At 40.2% G+C, this 17,240-nt stretch overlaps 1 protein-coding gene across 2 annotated transcripts in view; it reads right to left on the bottom strand.

The window, feature by feature from the left end:
* Window positions 1-11,628, bottom strand: part of LOC138616176 (myocyte-specific enhancer factor 2A-like) — a 45,572-nt gene extending 33,944 nt beyond the window's left edge. For both annotated transcript variants that reach the window (XM_069690297.1, XM_069690298.1), the window contains exons 1-2: window positions 11,500-11,628; window positions 4,288-4,397 (exon numbers count right to left, since the gene is read on the bottom strand). The gene's annotated coding sequence lies outside the window, so the exon portion shown is untranslated. The remainder of the gene's footprint in view (window positions 1-4,287; window positions 4,398-11,499) is intronic.
* Between the last annotated feature and the right edge of the window lie 5,612 nt (window positions 11,629-17,240).

Genomic DNA, 17,240 nt, shown 5'->3' with positions numbered 1-17,240 from the left:
AATAATTAGAGGTGGTGTACATACCACAAATCAATAAGGTTGTTACATTATCTGGGAGAAAAATTATAAACAAGAATACAAAGTGGGAGAAAACACTTCCTGAAGTGTTGGACCCTCCCACTTCACAAGTCTATTTCTTCCGTGAAGGCACTCTTGATTGTTTATTGTTTCAACAGGAAATAGATTCATTCAGCTTCAGTTGTGCTCCACATTTTCACCCACCCCCATCCCCCCGCAACGTCTTGACAGCGACGCTAAAGCTGATAACGAACAGTGTGTTGTTAGGAGAATCTGACTGTAAAGTGATCTCCTGTTAGTACATTCACACAACATGCATATACAACACTTTCACGACTCAGTGCAGATGAGTTTGCAGAGCCACATAACTCCCTCACTGAGAAGTATCTGTAGCCTCAGCCCAATCTTTTGATCTACTAAATGATATTATAATGAATTCTTTAACATTTTTGTTTGTTCCTGCTCTCATTGAAATTCTGTGCTTTCAGCAAAGTAATAAAATCCTTTTAATGTTATGAAGCAATGGTAAGTAGATCTGAGGCCTCCATCCTGAGGGTCCTCCAGGCGATCTCCATCGCCCACACCGAACTCCCCTCACACACACACACACACACACACACACACACACACACACACACACACACACACACACACACACACACACACACACACACACACACACACACACACACACACACACACACACACACACACACACGTTTCAACATTACCATTTCTCTCTCTTTAAGATTACTGGGTAAACAGTGGACCCTTTTTTAAGTTGGTGTATATACAGGACATGTAGAGTTCAGCTGGAGCCTTCATATACGCCCTTACACTCGCCTTCACCTCGTATCAACCTCACTCAGGTCGTGTATTCAGAGGTAAAATAAATTCTGCTTGCGATTGGCACTTCACACAGAAAGCGAGCCGAACGACCTCTTCATGTCAGTATTACAGGTGTCAGTGACATATGAAGATGAATAACCGCCACAAGCTCAAAGCTTTGACAGATTTTAAATGTCAGAACTTTTTTATGGTGAGCCTAAAGAGAGCTTGACATGAAAGACAGCCATGTCTCCTGATCAATAGAGGTAAGGCGGGGGTACTTTGAACACTCGTCTATAGGGCTGGGCACGAGGGTTGACATGAAGGAAAATGAGTGTTCAAATCACACTAAGCATATAGATGGACAGGGTGGTAGTTTGACAAGTGATACTGATAACTAGCTATTGTTATGAAATCTATTATATTATATATCATATTATAATAGCAGTTGTTTAGTGTTTGAGCTCAGGTCTGCACTCTCTTTAATCAGAATGAAGCCTTATTCTTATATTAGCTAAAGAAGTCATTTTAGCTGCTAGTAAATGCAGACAACACAACATTTTGAACTTCTTTTTCTTCATGAAATTGCAGTATTGGTAAGCAGAAAATGTAAAGCAGTTTACCTGAACCACTACCCTCACTGTGTCATGAATACATATTTCCTTTCCCTCCTCACATTAAAAGCATCTGCCAGTGGAAAGCTTTAGGTTTGAAGCAGCAACAGCAGAGAAGCCGTGTCAAACTGGTCAATAAGTCTTAAATCAACTAAATGTTAAAAAAAAAAGGCACCATGAAAAAAAATAATTCCAAACTACAGACAGTCACAAAGAAAACTACAAACTACAGCAGCACGGCTTGGCAAACATCGCTGCTGTGAGGCTACAGTGGAAACGCATGTCATCGAGGTTCAGCTCAACACGCTGCAGCACGACACGGCACAGTTCAGCTGAGCCGGGCCAACCCAGGGTAGTGGAAAAGTCACACAGAGTGTGTGGAAGTATAAACCTCAGCTCAGCGTGGAGTGAGAGCGTCTTCATGTAGAGCCAGCGTTAATGAAGTGTTGGCACCATTCAGGAGAGTGTCAGGCCCAAACCGCTCCCTGGTCTGGACCCTGTCCCTGCAAATCAACACTGAGTTTAATTAAGCCAAGCCACACTGCCATTGACCCAACATTACTGTTTGAATTGGCAGAGCTGAGGGAAACCTATTTACTGTGAGCAACAAAGGCAGATTTATGTGACTGCAGGAAAGTAGATTGCAAGGCTAATATTTAGAAATTGTTTTATTTGATTTCTGTATTTATTGAGTCTAATTTCTGAGCTCCTCTGAAGCATATTTAGCATCAAACATGCGGGTGTGTGGCCCAGCGGTCAGACGGCAGGCAGCCAGAGGTTTGGCTGGTTCGGAGGGAACTGGCTCAGGCCTGATTACCAGGGTGACCCGCAGGAAGAGTTCTCAAGTTCAGTAGATTAGGACCTCCTCCAGAAACCACAGCAAGGGGAGGGGAGGAGAGGAGAGGAGAGGAGAGGAGAGGAGAGGAGAGGAGAGGAGAGGAGAGGAGAGGAGAGGAGAGGAGAGGAGAGGGGAGGGGAGGGGAGGGGAGGAGAGGAGAGGAGAGGAGAGGAGAGGAGAGGAGAGGAGAGGAGAGGAGAGGAGAGGAGAGGAGAGGAGTCCTGCTTGAAAGTATTGCTCAACACAATAAACATTTTTTCAATATTACTTCCATATAACGATACACATAAAACATATTTTATATTTCCCCTGACCCCTCAATATTGTCTGCAAGTAATTTGAATCATGAGAACCAGAGTTGCATAAGATAACATTTCATCATATCAAAACAGAAATACATGGTTGTAATTATCAGTTACAGCCAAACCATGTAAGAGAGAAGATTTGATGGAGCTGTCCTCCCAAGAAGAAGAAACAACATCCGCTGCCTCAAAACAACATGCTGTATGTTTACGTTTTCAAGTGACAGATCTCCTGGGTCGCTGTAGTAATTATGACAAGAAGCAATTTGGGAAGCCAGATGATGGTATCATACAGCAATAAAGTCAGCGTAGGGATCAGTGTTATTACTGGAGGCCACTGTCTATTCCCTGTTTCAAACCAACAGTCAAAGTTTGTTTTTGTTTGTTTTTAAGCCTAATTACAATCATTTCTGAAACTGTACCACCTGTTGATAATTGTAATCATGACAAACCCTAAATAACTTAATGCAACCCATGATATTTCTTTAAACCAAATCATCTCATTTTGGAGGCGAAACAAATCTTTAACTATAGCAACGTCAATTATTATTATTTATTTATTAAAAGTGATTTATAACTGTTTTGGAAGAAAAATGTGGTCCTGTGCTGCCGATAAGGGCTTCAGATCAGAAGACGCTCTGCATGTCTGTTTCTGTCCGTCTTTCTGTGTTGACTCAGTTGACTGCCGACCTTTCCAGGGTGTTCCCAGCAACATCTGCAAATATCAAAACAACACTACGGGCTATTTTCTATCAAGCGTACATTCTAAAGCATAAATGCATTCAGAGCGTGTCCACATCCACTTTTTCTAGTTTAAAGGTGGATAATTGCTTTCATTAAAAAAAACAGTACGACGCATGATTCAGACAGGTGGCACTTTTTCTCTCTTTCCTTTCTAAGTGTGTTCTGGTCAGATTTGCCAATAATATTATTATAATATATAATTAGCAGAAAAGAAGTTCTCAGCAGGGGACACAGATCTGCTCGTTCATATATTGAGTAGATTGTTGGTCATTATGAGTCGTTCACACTGTAATCATTTGATTTTGAGTGTTTTGTGTGTCTGTGTGCTGCTGCATGTCCCTTTGTGTGTAACAAGCAGAGCGTTGTTGTAAACCCAAGACAGCTGCGCTCCAACAATGAGCACACAGGTACTCAAATGGACACAAGCGCATTTTGTTTTTTAAACAGCGAGGGCCAGAAAATGAAATTCATTGTTCTGAAACTAGCAAAGACACTTCCATTGCATTTGGCGTTGCTTTGTACCGCGTTCAGATAGAACCTACAACCATGAGCAGTCCTTTGGCACAGCCGTGTTTTAACCTCAACATCTGCATGTCATCACGCTCGCAGTGAAAATGCTACCAAGCTCAGATTCAGCATTATGTTTCCCACAAACACGATCTTCGTTCACCATATTGGTGTGCTAACATGTGCTAAGTAGCATTGAACACAAAGTAAAGCCGACTCTGATGGGAGAGCCACTGGCTTTGCAGGATGGTCGTAAACCAAAGTTTTGGACAAATAACTGATGATGGTGCTACATCAGATCAGAATTCATCCTGAGGAAAGCCATGAAGGACTTTATCAGATGTCATAGCAAATCATTCAGGAGTTGTTGAAATATTTCAGCCGGGACCAAAGTGGTGGACTGACAAACCAACACTGGGAAGGTCTCAGATATTACCTTGATATGTTTGGTACAATGACTGGAAAGCGACGAACACCTCTTCAATCCCAAACTTGGATTAAAGATACAGAAGAGACGTTACAGATGGAGGTTCTTCCACTTAGATTCTGAAAGAGAAGAAAAGTTAACAGAGTGTCAGTTTCCTCAGTTATTACTGGCTTTGACCAAGTCAAATCGTAAAAGTGCCACAAATTTGTATTTTTATTGAATTCAAGTTTTGTCTTCAGCTGAAAAAGATGTTAGTTTTCTCCTTTGGTTAATAAATGCTAAAAGTGAGCTTCTCCCATTTAGAACAGCCTCCTTTTCTCCTCAAATATGTCATAATGCTCACAGACATAAGCACTCAACTGTTTGTGTGAAACCCATCTGTAATGAATGAAGCCATTCTTTGATGAAACCATCACCGAGAACAATTTTTCCAAAACAGATATGCTCTCTGTATAATCACATCACTGATAAAAGAGGGATGGTCAATGCAGAGTGGAAATAAAATGAGTTTGTTTCCACAATCACATCAGCCTGGATGTTAGCATCAGCACAGACAGGTAACAAGCTCCCTAGAGGCAGCTACAACCTCCCATCTTCTCTGCACTGCACACAGCATGCTTTAGGTTGAGCCAGTCTTCATCACAGCCAACCAAAGTGGATGAGAAATGCATTAAGTCCACACTGCAGCAAACTGCGTGAGCGTGGGTCCTCTAAAGCAGGCCATGTAATTGACTAGAAGAAAAGCTTAAGTCACTCAGTCAGTCACAGAGACTAGAAATAGCCTCTCAATAAAACACACACACACACACACACACACACACACACACACACACACACACACACACACACACACACACACACACACACACACACACACACACACACACACACACACACACACACACACACACACACACACACACACACACACACGTACAGTGCAGCCTCTATTTCTTCAGTGTGTGGTGCAAAGAGAAGTCTATCCTTCAGAAGTGTTGCTATTTCTGTTTACCACAAGGCGGCAAATATTCTATCATTGGAGAGACGAGGAGGGAAAGGAAATACCACTGGAGAGCACGTGGACTCCGTACAGCCACACAAAGGAACCCGACTGACAAGTGATTAAAGGCTGTCATGTTATTGGTAACACATTTATTTGGAAAATATCCACTTGTCATGTTATATAAATGAGTGAAAAAGTGAAATTTTCTCATATCTTATGAGAAGCACCATCATTTCCTACTTTTTTATTACAAACTGATTCAGCACTCACCCAACCGACGGCCAAGTCATCAAGACTTTAACATTTACTGTTCTAAATCTGGTACACCACTTTTCATTTATTTGTTCTTATGATTAGGTAAAATAGTAACAGTGGCTTTAGATGTATTAGCTTTACAAAAGACTAAATCTTTATTACAGCTCTCAATAAATTATTTTTTTTCCAAATAAATTATGGTTTACAAAGTTCATTTGACTTCTTGAAACCATCGTCTTTTATTTTGTCATCTGCAGTTCAAAGGTGTCACAGTGACGTCGGTTGGTTGGTGTTGTGGCTCACTGCTTTTCTCGGGGTCAATGGAAGTAAAGTTAGTTCAAAGCAGAACCGTGAGCTGCGAGCATCGCACATATTCTACTGATTGTCTAAAGAACACTGCTTTCTTCACCAAACGGCACATTTCATTTCTCTAAAAATACATCACAGACTTTAACCTCATTTTTACATTTTTAAACAGAGATGCATCCATCTCTGGATGGATCTGGTAAACAAGACGCAGGTAAATCCTCATTTGCAAGTCGTTTCATTAATTTAAAGAAAAAAGTAGTTTAAACATAAAGCAGAGCTTGCAGTATTTTCTTTAGGCAGGTACTACAAATGTAAAATCTGCAGCTGCATTTTAAGCGTCATTTAGATAAATGACCATTGTAATAAAATTCATAACTTCACATTGCAGTAGTTGTAGTATCTGCAACCCTCACATCATTCTCTTGAAACAATATCAAGCATTAAGCCAACTCTTTTGGAGGCTGCCCTGTTTCATTTTGGCAAATGGAATGAAAGTGTCTATTAATGTCTGATTTCTACTCTGATTTCCACATGTTTACAATCTTGATAATGGATTTTACAAGCAAGCTTCATAATTCCCTGCATGTTTGAACTGGAACAATGATCGAGGTCCCTTCGTGTGACAATCTTCTCTACATGTCTGACACAACTTTCGAGGGAGATTTTATTCCTTCAAATGTAAACACTGGAAAACATACATCTTAATTGGATTTACAGAAATCAGAACATTGTGTGCATGTAACCATAATGCAATGCAATTGTGCAATGAACAAAAATCCTCAATACAATCCATTTTAACATCTGATGTATTGATATAATACAGTTCCTCCCACAATGGTCCTAATCTGACCAAGAATTTGAGTTAAAGCATTTTCAAAATTGAAAAGACACAACCTGTTTTCCTTTTAGTCCAGGATTATAGCCAGAAATGTATCCAGATAACTTGTGTCACAAATGTTTCCGCCCTCTATGGGGCAGCAGAAACAAGCTGAAAGAACAATGACAACCGATTATTAAAAGTTAATCTGACAAACATTTTTGCAAACAGTTGCTTATTCACACATCCAGCAGGTACAAAGGGAAATTACTGCTCATTTGGAGTCTTGTATCCGACAACCTGATGAATTAAAGTTTTTACCTTTATTTTTGGTCTCCACCAACACCTGAGAGAAATATTTGCTCCTTCAGCTGTTAAATCTCCACTGTGGTCACCAGCGGCCGTTAGGTGTGTAGCAGGTGGTGTATTGCTATCGTGGTATTATCAGACCCAAATTCACTCAGCAAAAATATCATCACACTCCTCTGAGGATTGTTTCCAGTATTTGCATCCGAATGGGCTTAAACCTCAGGTTCATTTGGAAACTACTGGAGCAGCCTTTAACCAATGGGCATTAACCACCTTATGATGTGGACTGAAACTCAGCTAGCTGTAAACAACAGAGACCCTCCTCCTGCGTGAGCGGAGTGCACCGCCGTGTCACGAAAGGACCTTTGCGTACTTTTTTAAGGCGTTGTTCCTGCTCTGACTCGCAAGCGTTGCTACAACTCTTTGCATCGCCTCATCGTGCTCTACCACCGACACCTTTGTTGACTGAGCGAACCTTCATGCAAACAGGGTTTCCAGACTACAACCACAGAAAAGACTGAAGCTGTGAGCAGTAGGCCGGCTGAGCTGGACGAGTGTTCAATGAGTTTTGAGAGTTCTTTTTCTAGAAGACAATTTGTTTCCTGCAGCTGAAAGCTACGGTGATGAAGGCTGAGAGACTGAAACAAAACAGCTGAGGTCCTGATGATAAAACACTTCAAAGAGTCCACAGCCATACTTAGTGGCTCTGTGAGGCCGGCACAGAAACACTTTGAGCTACTTGGTGAAGACAGTGCGTGTTAATGCTCACAATGTTGAGTTCAGAATCAGAGCCTGGCAGAGAAATGAAAATATCAATAGAATATGTGTTTTACAGGCAACAACAGAGGCACATCTTGTAAGTTCTGACTCTGGCTGTGTTATTGGCTCTTTGTAGAAAGTCTGTGCTCTTAACGGCACTCATATGATAACTGAACTACGAACTAACAAAAGAAAGACATCAACATGTTACACTGTATTGCGACACCATTTAAATACAGTATATCTGCTCCAGACGAGTATTCAAGGTATCTAAGCTGGGTAAGAGTGAAGATGGGAGAGTTATTTCATCCCATATGCTCCCTGTGGTCTCGGCAGTCTGACAGGGTGATAGTGTAACCGTGACCTGATTATCTGTCCCCTGAAGCCTGTAATCACTAAGGCCAGCAGACAGGCACTGGGTCCGCTGACAGGGAGGATAATTGAAGCTGATGGTACATGCTGCTAGCCCCGCTAATGAAATATGAAAACACAGAGCAGGCGGGGGGGCAGCAGGGAGGAGGAGGAAGGCCTGAATCACAGAGCCAATATGTTCTCTTCACTTTACCTGACAGTCAGACGGGTAAAATACGAGTTGACTGATCTGTAGATTAGACTCTCTTACAATCCAACGCGATACGTTTTCCACAAACATTTATACCATGTCTCACGTTGAGGGAGGGATTAAGTTTTGTTGTTTTGATGCGGCTGATGTGCCGAATGAAAAAGCGTCAAACTCATCGACTTTCAGGGGGAAGCCCTAAAGGAAACTTTATATAATGTTAAAACATTACAATTCTTAAGTAACAGTAGTGCTGTTGACATCTGACAAATTTTTATATTATATAAAGTTAGGGTATTTTAGTTTATCATTGTTTGTTGTTGGTCGATTATTACTTCCATAATTAGTAGTATTATCGTTCTTGTTGTTGTTCTGTCTGGTGTTTGATGACCGTGAAGCAGCCAATAACATTACACTTTACAGTTTCTATGATCCTTTTTTTTTATATATAATAAAAAATGCTAATGCGCAGCATAGTTCCCCTCCTGGCTGTACAGTTACAGTGTAAACTATTTAAAAAATGAATCCTGCTTCAGTGACGTCGTCCATAACATCCTGGAGATACTTTAAAAACGTGGACTTGGGTTTACCGGTTATCTGAGGCCTCACTAACGAACACAATACAGCTGAAACATAACATTTTGAATTAAAAGAAGCTAGAGGACATTTTCCAATCTGCTGTTTCATTCTAAACTATCTGTCGAGGTCAGCTGATCACATTAGACCATCGTCATGCTGCCTTTTAATACAACTTCCTGACAGATGATCTGTGAGAGTCTGGGTAAAACCAAGCATTAATATTAGTACTGTAACTTCGCCCAGCCCATGAGCTGCTTAGAGCTTATCGATGCTTCATCTAAATGAGATGCCTTGATGAGCTGGCTTCTTTATTAATTAACACACTGAAAAAGCAACCACATAAAACAGTTTTATTTAACACTGAGCTTCATCATTATCTCTTTTCTTGCAGACTTTATTTTCGGTTATACAATTTATCTGCACTGAAAAGGGCCAATTTGGAACAAATGTGAGAGTCTTGAACACACAGAGTTATAATGTCTCCTGCTTAATGTGAAGAAATTAATAAATATTTTTCCTCCGTCGGCCATTTACCGCTGATAAATCGCCCAGACCAATCACTATTAAGAGCGCTGGGTACGGCACTGGCATTCAGGCTGACTGTTAATTTTGTTCCTGGTGGTCACTCAAGGTACTGAAACAGAGCAAATGCTCTGCGGCCCAAAAAACATTTTCTCCATAGATCATCACTACAAGTAGAAATAAACTTTGGGCAGGACACCACAAACTGTAAGTGAGTTTTGGTTGTAGTCTTTATGGTATGAATTTTTAATCCATATTCATATTTGAAAAACTTTCAATTTTGCTATTGGAAAAGTTTTATTTGGAGTTTTGTTTGTATCCCAATGTAAAGTCTATCAGAAGAGACAAAACACGTGGGTATAGGGCTACTGGGGGAAACTCGAATGCTTACATATTGTTGGCTGGAAGCAAACCGAGAAGCTGGAAAACTTTTTTGGCTTGTCAGCGCCTGACAGTCCTGCTTTGTGTCAAAAGTCTTGTCTGTGGGAACGCAGGGGGAATTCTGTGCAAAAAAAGTTACGAGCTGCAATGATTATTTAAATAATCAGGTAGGTGATCAAAAGAAAATGAAATGGCAATTAAGAAAATATTAAACATTTACTGGTTTAAACCCCTCAAGTGTGAGAATTTGGTGCTTTTCTTGTTTTTACATTAAAATGTAATATTTTGGGGTTTTTGACCGCTGGTCGGAAATTTTTTTAGATTTGAGGACATTTACTCAGATGTCATAATGGGTGTTTTTCACGATTTTCTGCTGTTTTATTGACCAAATGACGAATCAATTTATGGTGAAATCATTTGACAGACTAACTGATAATAGAAACAATCATTAGTTGCAAACCAAAAAATATCACTCACTTATATTGGCATTACTGGAACAGTAACAGAATATATTTTTACTAAATTTAGTCACTTACATTGGAATCACTTTAGGAGGGAATATCAGGGAGGGAATATCAAGGAGGTAATATCAGGGAGGGAATATCAGGGAGGGAATATCAGGGAGGGAATATCAAGGAGGGAATATCAGGGAGGGAATATCAGGGAGGGAATATCAGGGAGGGAATATCAAGGAGGGAATATCAAGGAGGGAATATCAAGGAGGGAATATCAGGGAGGGAATATCAGGGAGGAAATATCAATGAGGTAATATTAATGAGGTAATATCAAGGAGGGTAGTAAAGTACTGTATCAGATTTCAACCCTACCACTTAAAAAATGACCTTGACCGAGCAACTACTGCTATTACATAGTGAACTGTGGCTCCTATCAATCCCCCACAGACTCCCTTACGCTCTCTTTGACATTGAAGGCACGGAGACGATACACATTTTGAGAAAAGGCGTAATGTTTGTGGTGTTTCTCACACTTCTAATATTGCTTCAATCAGTGACTTCCTGCAGGATCTCACAGGGGCACATACAGCTGGCTTTCTGAGAGCAATGTTATCTTATACTCTCATTTACAGCATCTGCAGGAACTAGTTTTGGTAATCCAATAAGATCCTTTTAAAGACAGTTAACTCAGTACGTCTTACCTCCTATAGGGTCACTACAGGGGAACTGTCATATTCCTACAGGGACTGCGCCTCTAATTTGTACATTACTTTATGCTTTTAGTTTCTGGTACTCCAACAACACCCACAGCTACCGCTGTCCTTTGTAAAAAAGGATACACGTTATGATACAAGTTATGAAAACAATACAGTGTATTTTTTAAACAGGCACTTCCGTTATATTTTATATATAAGTGACGCTAAGGGGCAACAACCAGCTAAATATTTGTACAGAGCGCAGTTAGCTCATCAAAGTTTTATAAAGCTCTCCATCAGAAGACCTCGGCTTATCACAACATGTACCGTATTCAAAGCACACAACTACAACACAGACACATCACCGTCGTTAAACTGTCACTAAAAACACACCGTTTCAGCTGCGCACAGTGTTTTGCTGTCACTATTTACGTGTGTTTATAAAACACATTCAAAGCAGAACATCGCACCGCTGGATGAAGAGCAGCGGCTCCTCTCCAGCTGCGCCTCCACAGCCCAGAAGAAAAGCCACTCAACGCACTTCCACGCAGAAAGACAGACGTGTTTGCTCCACTTACCCCGCTGCCCTCCCGCTGCTGCTATAAATACGGGCTTTTTTCTTTTTTCTTTTTTTTTTTTTGGATCAAAGTGTCTCCGGCAGAAAGACACAAACTGGTCCGCGTCCGCTATATTTAGGAAACTGACAAACTCCGAGCGGCGAGAGCTTTGGCTCCTCCCACCGGAGCGTGCGCGCGCGTTAGGATCATAACCGTGGACCGTCCCGCACACAGCGACGACTGTACCGAGAGAGCAACGTGCGCTTTTGTGTGTGTACAGTGTTTCAGTCAGAGTGCATGTGACTCTATCTGTATGTTTTAAATGTGACTCTGTGAGTAAACTCTGATACGTGTTGTTACGTGTTGTGCCCGTGAGTACTGACAGGAATATTTAACCGAGCACGCACGTCTTTAGTGGGAGAAAACCTGAGCAGCAGTGAGAACATGCAAACTGTTCACAGCAGCCTGCAGGGCTTGAACTCAGGACCAGATTTCTGGGAGGTAACGGCGCCTGTGGGGCAAACACTGAGCAGCAGTCCCATTAAAATTGGAGCTGGTGGCGTATTGTGGATTACTGAAGGCGCCTGTCAAGCACAGGCCTAGGGGCCAGATGAGTCAGGGCCCCCCCCCCCCCCCCTGAGGTTCACTTGCAAAATTTCACTGAAAAAGACATCACTGACTACGAAAGACATAAAAGTTCCAAAAAGAGACTACACCATCTTAAAAAAGAGACACAAAACAAGCACAAAAAGATGCAAAATGACTACAAGTAATACAACCATAAATGGAAACAAAATGACCACGAAAGAGGCAAAATAACCTCAGAACAGCCAAATAAATCAAAAAGAAATGCAATAAAACTGCATAAAGGCACAAAATGAATACAAAAAGAGGAAAATCTATTACACAGAGGTACAAAAGACATGAATCAACCACAAAGACGCAGAGCCAACAAAGACACATTAAATGACTGCATAAAGACACAATCTGAGCACAAAGAGACAAAAAGGATCATTTAGATTTGGGTGTCTTTGGTGGGTTGTGGATCCCAGAGACTGCTATCGCATCTGTCCATGGCTGTATGATATAATAACAGTCCTATTTTAAACCTGGAATGCGATTCAATTAAACCAGGGATTGTTATATCAAAAATAGTAAAGAGCAGACTTTTTAGAAACCAGCATAGCATGTGAGTCGCCTTGGTCCCAAACACGGGCCCAGTATAATAACTCATCCATTGATATCTTATTTGGCCTAAAGCAGGGGAAAGTAAGCTTGTGACTGTGAGGTCACTGGTTCAGATGCATAAGGCAGCTGAGAAGATCTGCTCAGAGCAGATTCCTCACCAACACTGCTGATGAAGCTTTGGACACCTCACTGAAATCCTGACTGTTCCAGTGGAGCTGCCTGGAGATCACATGTATTAAACATGTTTAAGAGAATATCATTAGTATGAAAGGTTTTCATGACTGAAAAATTTACAAAAAAATCACTTGAACGGCAAAACAGATCTGACAAGCAGAAGGATAAACACAGTAAACATGAATGTTTAAACCAGAAGGGCACTCCGAGAGTGTAGACCTCCACCAAGGCCAGTCGTCTACTTTTCCATGATATAAAAACCCAACTATTGCAACTACTACTGCAACTATTATATATATTGTATGCCAGGACTTATTTACCAATGATGTCAAAAAACATTTGTGTCCAGATGAAACCTCAAATCTCAGCTGGTGTACTGCTATGCTTCTCCCCGATGAAACTACTGACCTCGAGCGCTCCATAACGACTGCTTGCTTTATTAAGTTTGAATAAATATATATGTATCCCAGAGGATTACTAAATGTGAATTGTATGGGGTCATCATATTTCTTGACTTGCCTTTGTTTTGTCAGTATTTAGCCATTCTACTATCTGCTGGATTTTTTTTTTTAATTCAAGTCAATTCAGTTTGATGTCTGTAGTACCAAATCACATGAGTTATCTCAGGGTGTTTTACACAGTAAGGTCGAGACCTTACAATATTATAACGAGAAACCCAACAACTTGAGTTTCTGTACAGAGATTTGTGTTGGTGAGCTGTAACTTTAAGTCTTAGTTAAAGTCAAAATAATTCTTGGATCTGCTCCAGAGTTTTATGGGTTCTTCATTGGTCCACTAAGTTTCATGAAAAGAAGACTAGTAGGTTTACTGCCGCCAAACTGAGAAACAGACAAACAAACAAACTGAAAACAAAACTATCCTGTCTGCTGTTACAGAGGTCAGAGGTCAAGTTCATCTGCAATAAACCACCAGAAAATGGATGGGAAGTTGTGTTTAAGGACACAAAAAGAGGGCTTGTGTGTGTGTTGGTTGAGCTGCCACCATGTTAACTATTTTCTTTTCCTTTTGTGATTTGCAATCCAACCTTCAGTTTATTCTGTAATGGTGTATTTCCTCCTGAGGAAGTACAGCAGTTCTTCCTTCACCTCCAGTCATGTTTTTGTCAGTGCTGAACTGACTCTTACAGAGGCAGCAAAGAGGAGTTTGTGACTATTTGAATCTGACATGAGATTGAATTCCGTCATACAAACCCATCAGTGGTTCAGTAAAAGAGCATTACACAAGCATTACATAAGATTAGATAAGTTAGAGATGAGGTAGGAGAGCCTGCTGACTGCAGATGAGGTGGTGCATTATTTATACATAACCAGAGGGCTGCTGTTTACAATGAGGTATTGAAAAATTCAGTCAGGCTTTTCATCAGGTGGAAACAAAAATGTTGATTCTTGCTGGAGGTTTTTAAAATCTCACTCTGCCCACTCTGCCTCTCGGATTAAGAGACTTATTGTACTAGTGTCTCACAGAGCTCATGGTTGATCAACTTGCCCTTATAGTTTTCCAGCTGTTATTGAATGAATTTTGGGATGTTCTGTTGGAAGTAAATAAAATAAACAAACAAAACAAAAACTAGGGCTTAAGTGATTAAAAAAAGTTTTCTCCAAGAATTTACAAAAAGGGAAATCACATTTACCTTGAGATAAAGTCAGACATCTTTTTGAAGAAAAAAGATGCCCAGCCCCTCATTTCTTTTAAAATGTGTCATTTCCTCTGTAACTTTGGCACACCAACATATTTCATCACCAACATGTATACATATCACAATGAATTATAACCACAGGGAGACTGATGTGTTCAGTATGAACAGTAGGTGTGAATAAGCTTGTATGTGCAAAATATAACAAATGAAAATTCAGTGATGTAAAAAGCCCCCAAAAAGTATGTTTTTTAAATCCTTGGGTAAAATAAAAAATTACCTCTGAGAATTTCTTAGAGAGCGTATATTTGTGTCCTCGGAGGATCAGTCGCAGTAAAAATGAAACCTTTCAGCCCTCTTAAGGAAGAGAAGAAAGGCTGTAGTGCCATCATGTGTCCTTGAGCCACATGGCAGCTGAAATACTGAAATACTTACACATTAAAGTATACGGGATACTCAAAAAGCAGAATATAAAGGCTACAGTGGTGTTTTAGTTCTGGTGTGTTTGGTGGTTAAGTGAAGTTTTCTTCCACAGCAGCATCAGCTGTATTCTGTTCTGGATTAATTGGGTCACTATGGATACACGGGGACTCGTATCATTTCCAGTTTGGTTTGATGAAGATGCAACATGTTCTGAGATGTAGAAAATACTCCTGTCTGACAGGGAAAAGAAACTGCAAATGCACATCTTATCACAATGAAGTCACCTTCGTATAGATACATGATTTATTTAGACAAATAACTTCATATTACATTATTACAACTAACATATACATGTCATATGCAGCTCAGTAAGGCAAACTGGTCCCTTTCCAAACATGAAATTCACAGCATGTATGCCTGAAATCAAAGCATGTGTAGGTTTAAACATGCTGGCTGTGATAGTTTGAATTCATAACAGAAATAAATCAGTTCTGTATCACACTGCTGTCCAATCTGTCTCATGCTGTAGCTGATTATGTAAAACTATTTACTATGTCATCTTATACACCCTAAAAAAAATGATTAGAGTTCATGTTAACTGTCACATTATTAATAGTTTATTCATAAAAGTTTTCCTGTTTGATTTATTTATCTACAGTACCAGGACCGTCTGTGAACATTTTAACATCTTCAGCCAGACATTCATGTGATTCTTCTAAACTTCACTCACATGCACCCATTGCACATTAGTGATGCAGTTATGTTTTATCCACTGTTTATTCATATTTAAAATATGATTTGGGAACAGAAGACATTTGATGAGTACTATCCCTGTACGATTTTAACATTATCAATGTTGTTGATCATCAGTGAATGTCTGTGACTCCAGCATCTGTTTCTTTTGTACTGAGGGTCAGACAATATCAATATCTTACTTTGATGACGAATGGAAAACCGGGTTTCTATTGTAAACCTGTTGTTTAAGATTTGTACCCACGTAATCCACAGTGCACAATTAGGCCTGCATTAAAATTAGTTAAGGTGGGTTATAAGTCTGAGTAGCACTTAATAATCTTTTTGACAATATTCGGAAGATGCTTCTGTGGATTTGTTCTGTCAGGACAAAAAATGACAGCTTTATTTAAGCCTATTTTTGCAGCAGTTTTAATTCATTAAACCTTAATTTATGTGACATCTATTATTTTTATTTTTACTCCAGCTTGTGACTTTATTTCTTAACCAAACAGTTGAATTTCACAGGTAAACCATAGACTGCATATAAAAATATATGTAAGTCAATGCTTAGGTGCAATACCACTGTGGGTATCGAGGAGCTGGATCCAAAAAACTTCTGGCTCCAATAGACTCCCATTCAAAACGTGTTAACTTCTCTAATGAAATGCAAAGTCAATAAATTCAAATCCAAAAGTCATTATGGTGTCATTTACTACCTTCACTCCTGAAAATAACTCCATAATTAACTAACTTTAAGCCTCAAAGGGAGCAATGTTTCGTGGTGTGTCTGGTTTGATTGACATGCCCGGGGTGCAGTGAGGTTTTTTGTATCGGTGTCCTCAGGCTCTCCGTCAGATCCTCCCCAGCTCATCCAAATATGGTCACTTCTGGCTCCAAAACGATGCCCGACACGAAGCTTCAAAACAGCCGTTCCCAGACCACTGCGTGACATCACGGTGGGTTTCTGCATTGTCACTCCCCTCAGAAGGTCCAGAGGTTCCCTGTATTTTTAAGGTCCTGTGTGTCCACATCAGCTGAACTGATCCCAATGCATGTTTTTAACCAGCATCTATTAAAACTGAGAAAAATATAAAGCACTTCAGAGACATTTTCCACCTTCTTCCTCAAGATTTCTATGCAACAAGAGAAAGAACTGAGCATGAAGCACTCATTCGATGAGCTCTTAACATGCTTTTTTAAAAGTGAGTCATCCCCTTATATCTTTATGTGTGCAGATTATATATCCTAATATATAAACTGCATATTTAGCCCCGTGGTTTGTATGAGGTTAGAAGGTGAGAGGATGGAGAGCGGAGAGATAAAGGAGGGATGGAGGAAGCAGGCTGGGGACGAGACCCCACCGCTAAAAGACAGGAACCACAGCTGAGAGGAATATCATGTCCTAATAGGATTTCACAGCAGAAAACCTCTTTCCTCATGAGACACTGGCTGGATTTGATGCCCATATGTGTGAAATTCTCTTATAGAAGAGCCGCTACTGAAGCAGCAAACTTTACACATGAACCGATCCTGCAACAAATTCACAGACTTTACAAAACTAGAGAGCATCATAAAATACAATAAAGCT

Source organism: Brachyistius frenatus, unplaced genomic scaffold (assembly GCF_029030835.1).
Source record: "Brachyistius frenatus isolate BFR_SWC_R1_liver_20210118 unplaced genomic scaffold, ASM2903083v1 Contig_9, whole genome shotgun sequence".
NCBI lineage: Eukaryota > Metazoa > Chordata > Actinopteri > Embiotocidae > Brachyistius > Brachyistius frenatus.
The sequence above is the reverse complement of the archived record's forward strand: the minus strand, read 5'-3'. Positions and strand labels throughout refer to the sequence as shown.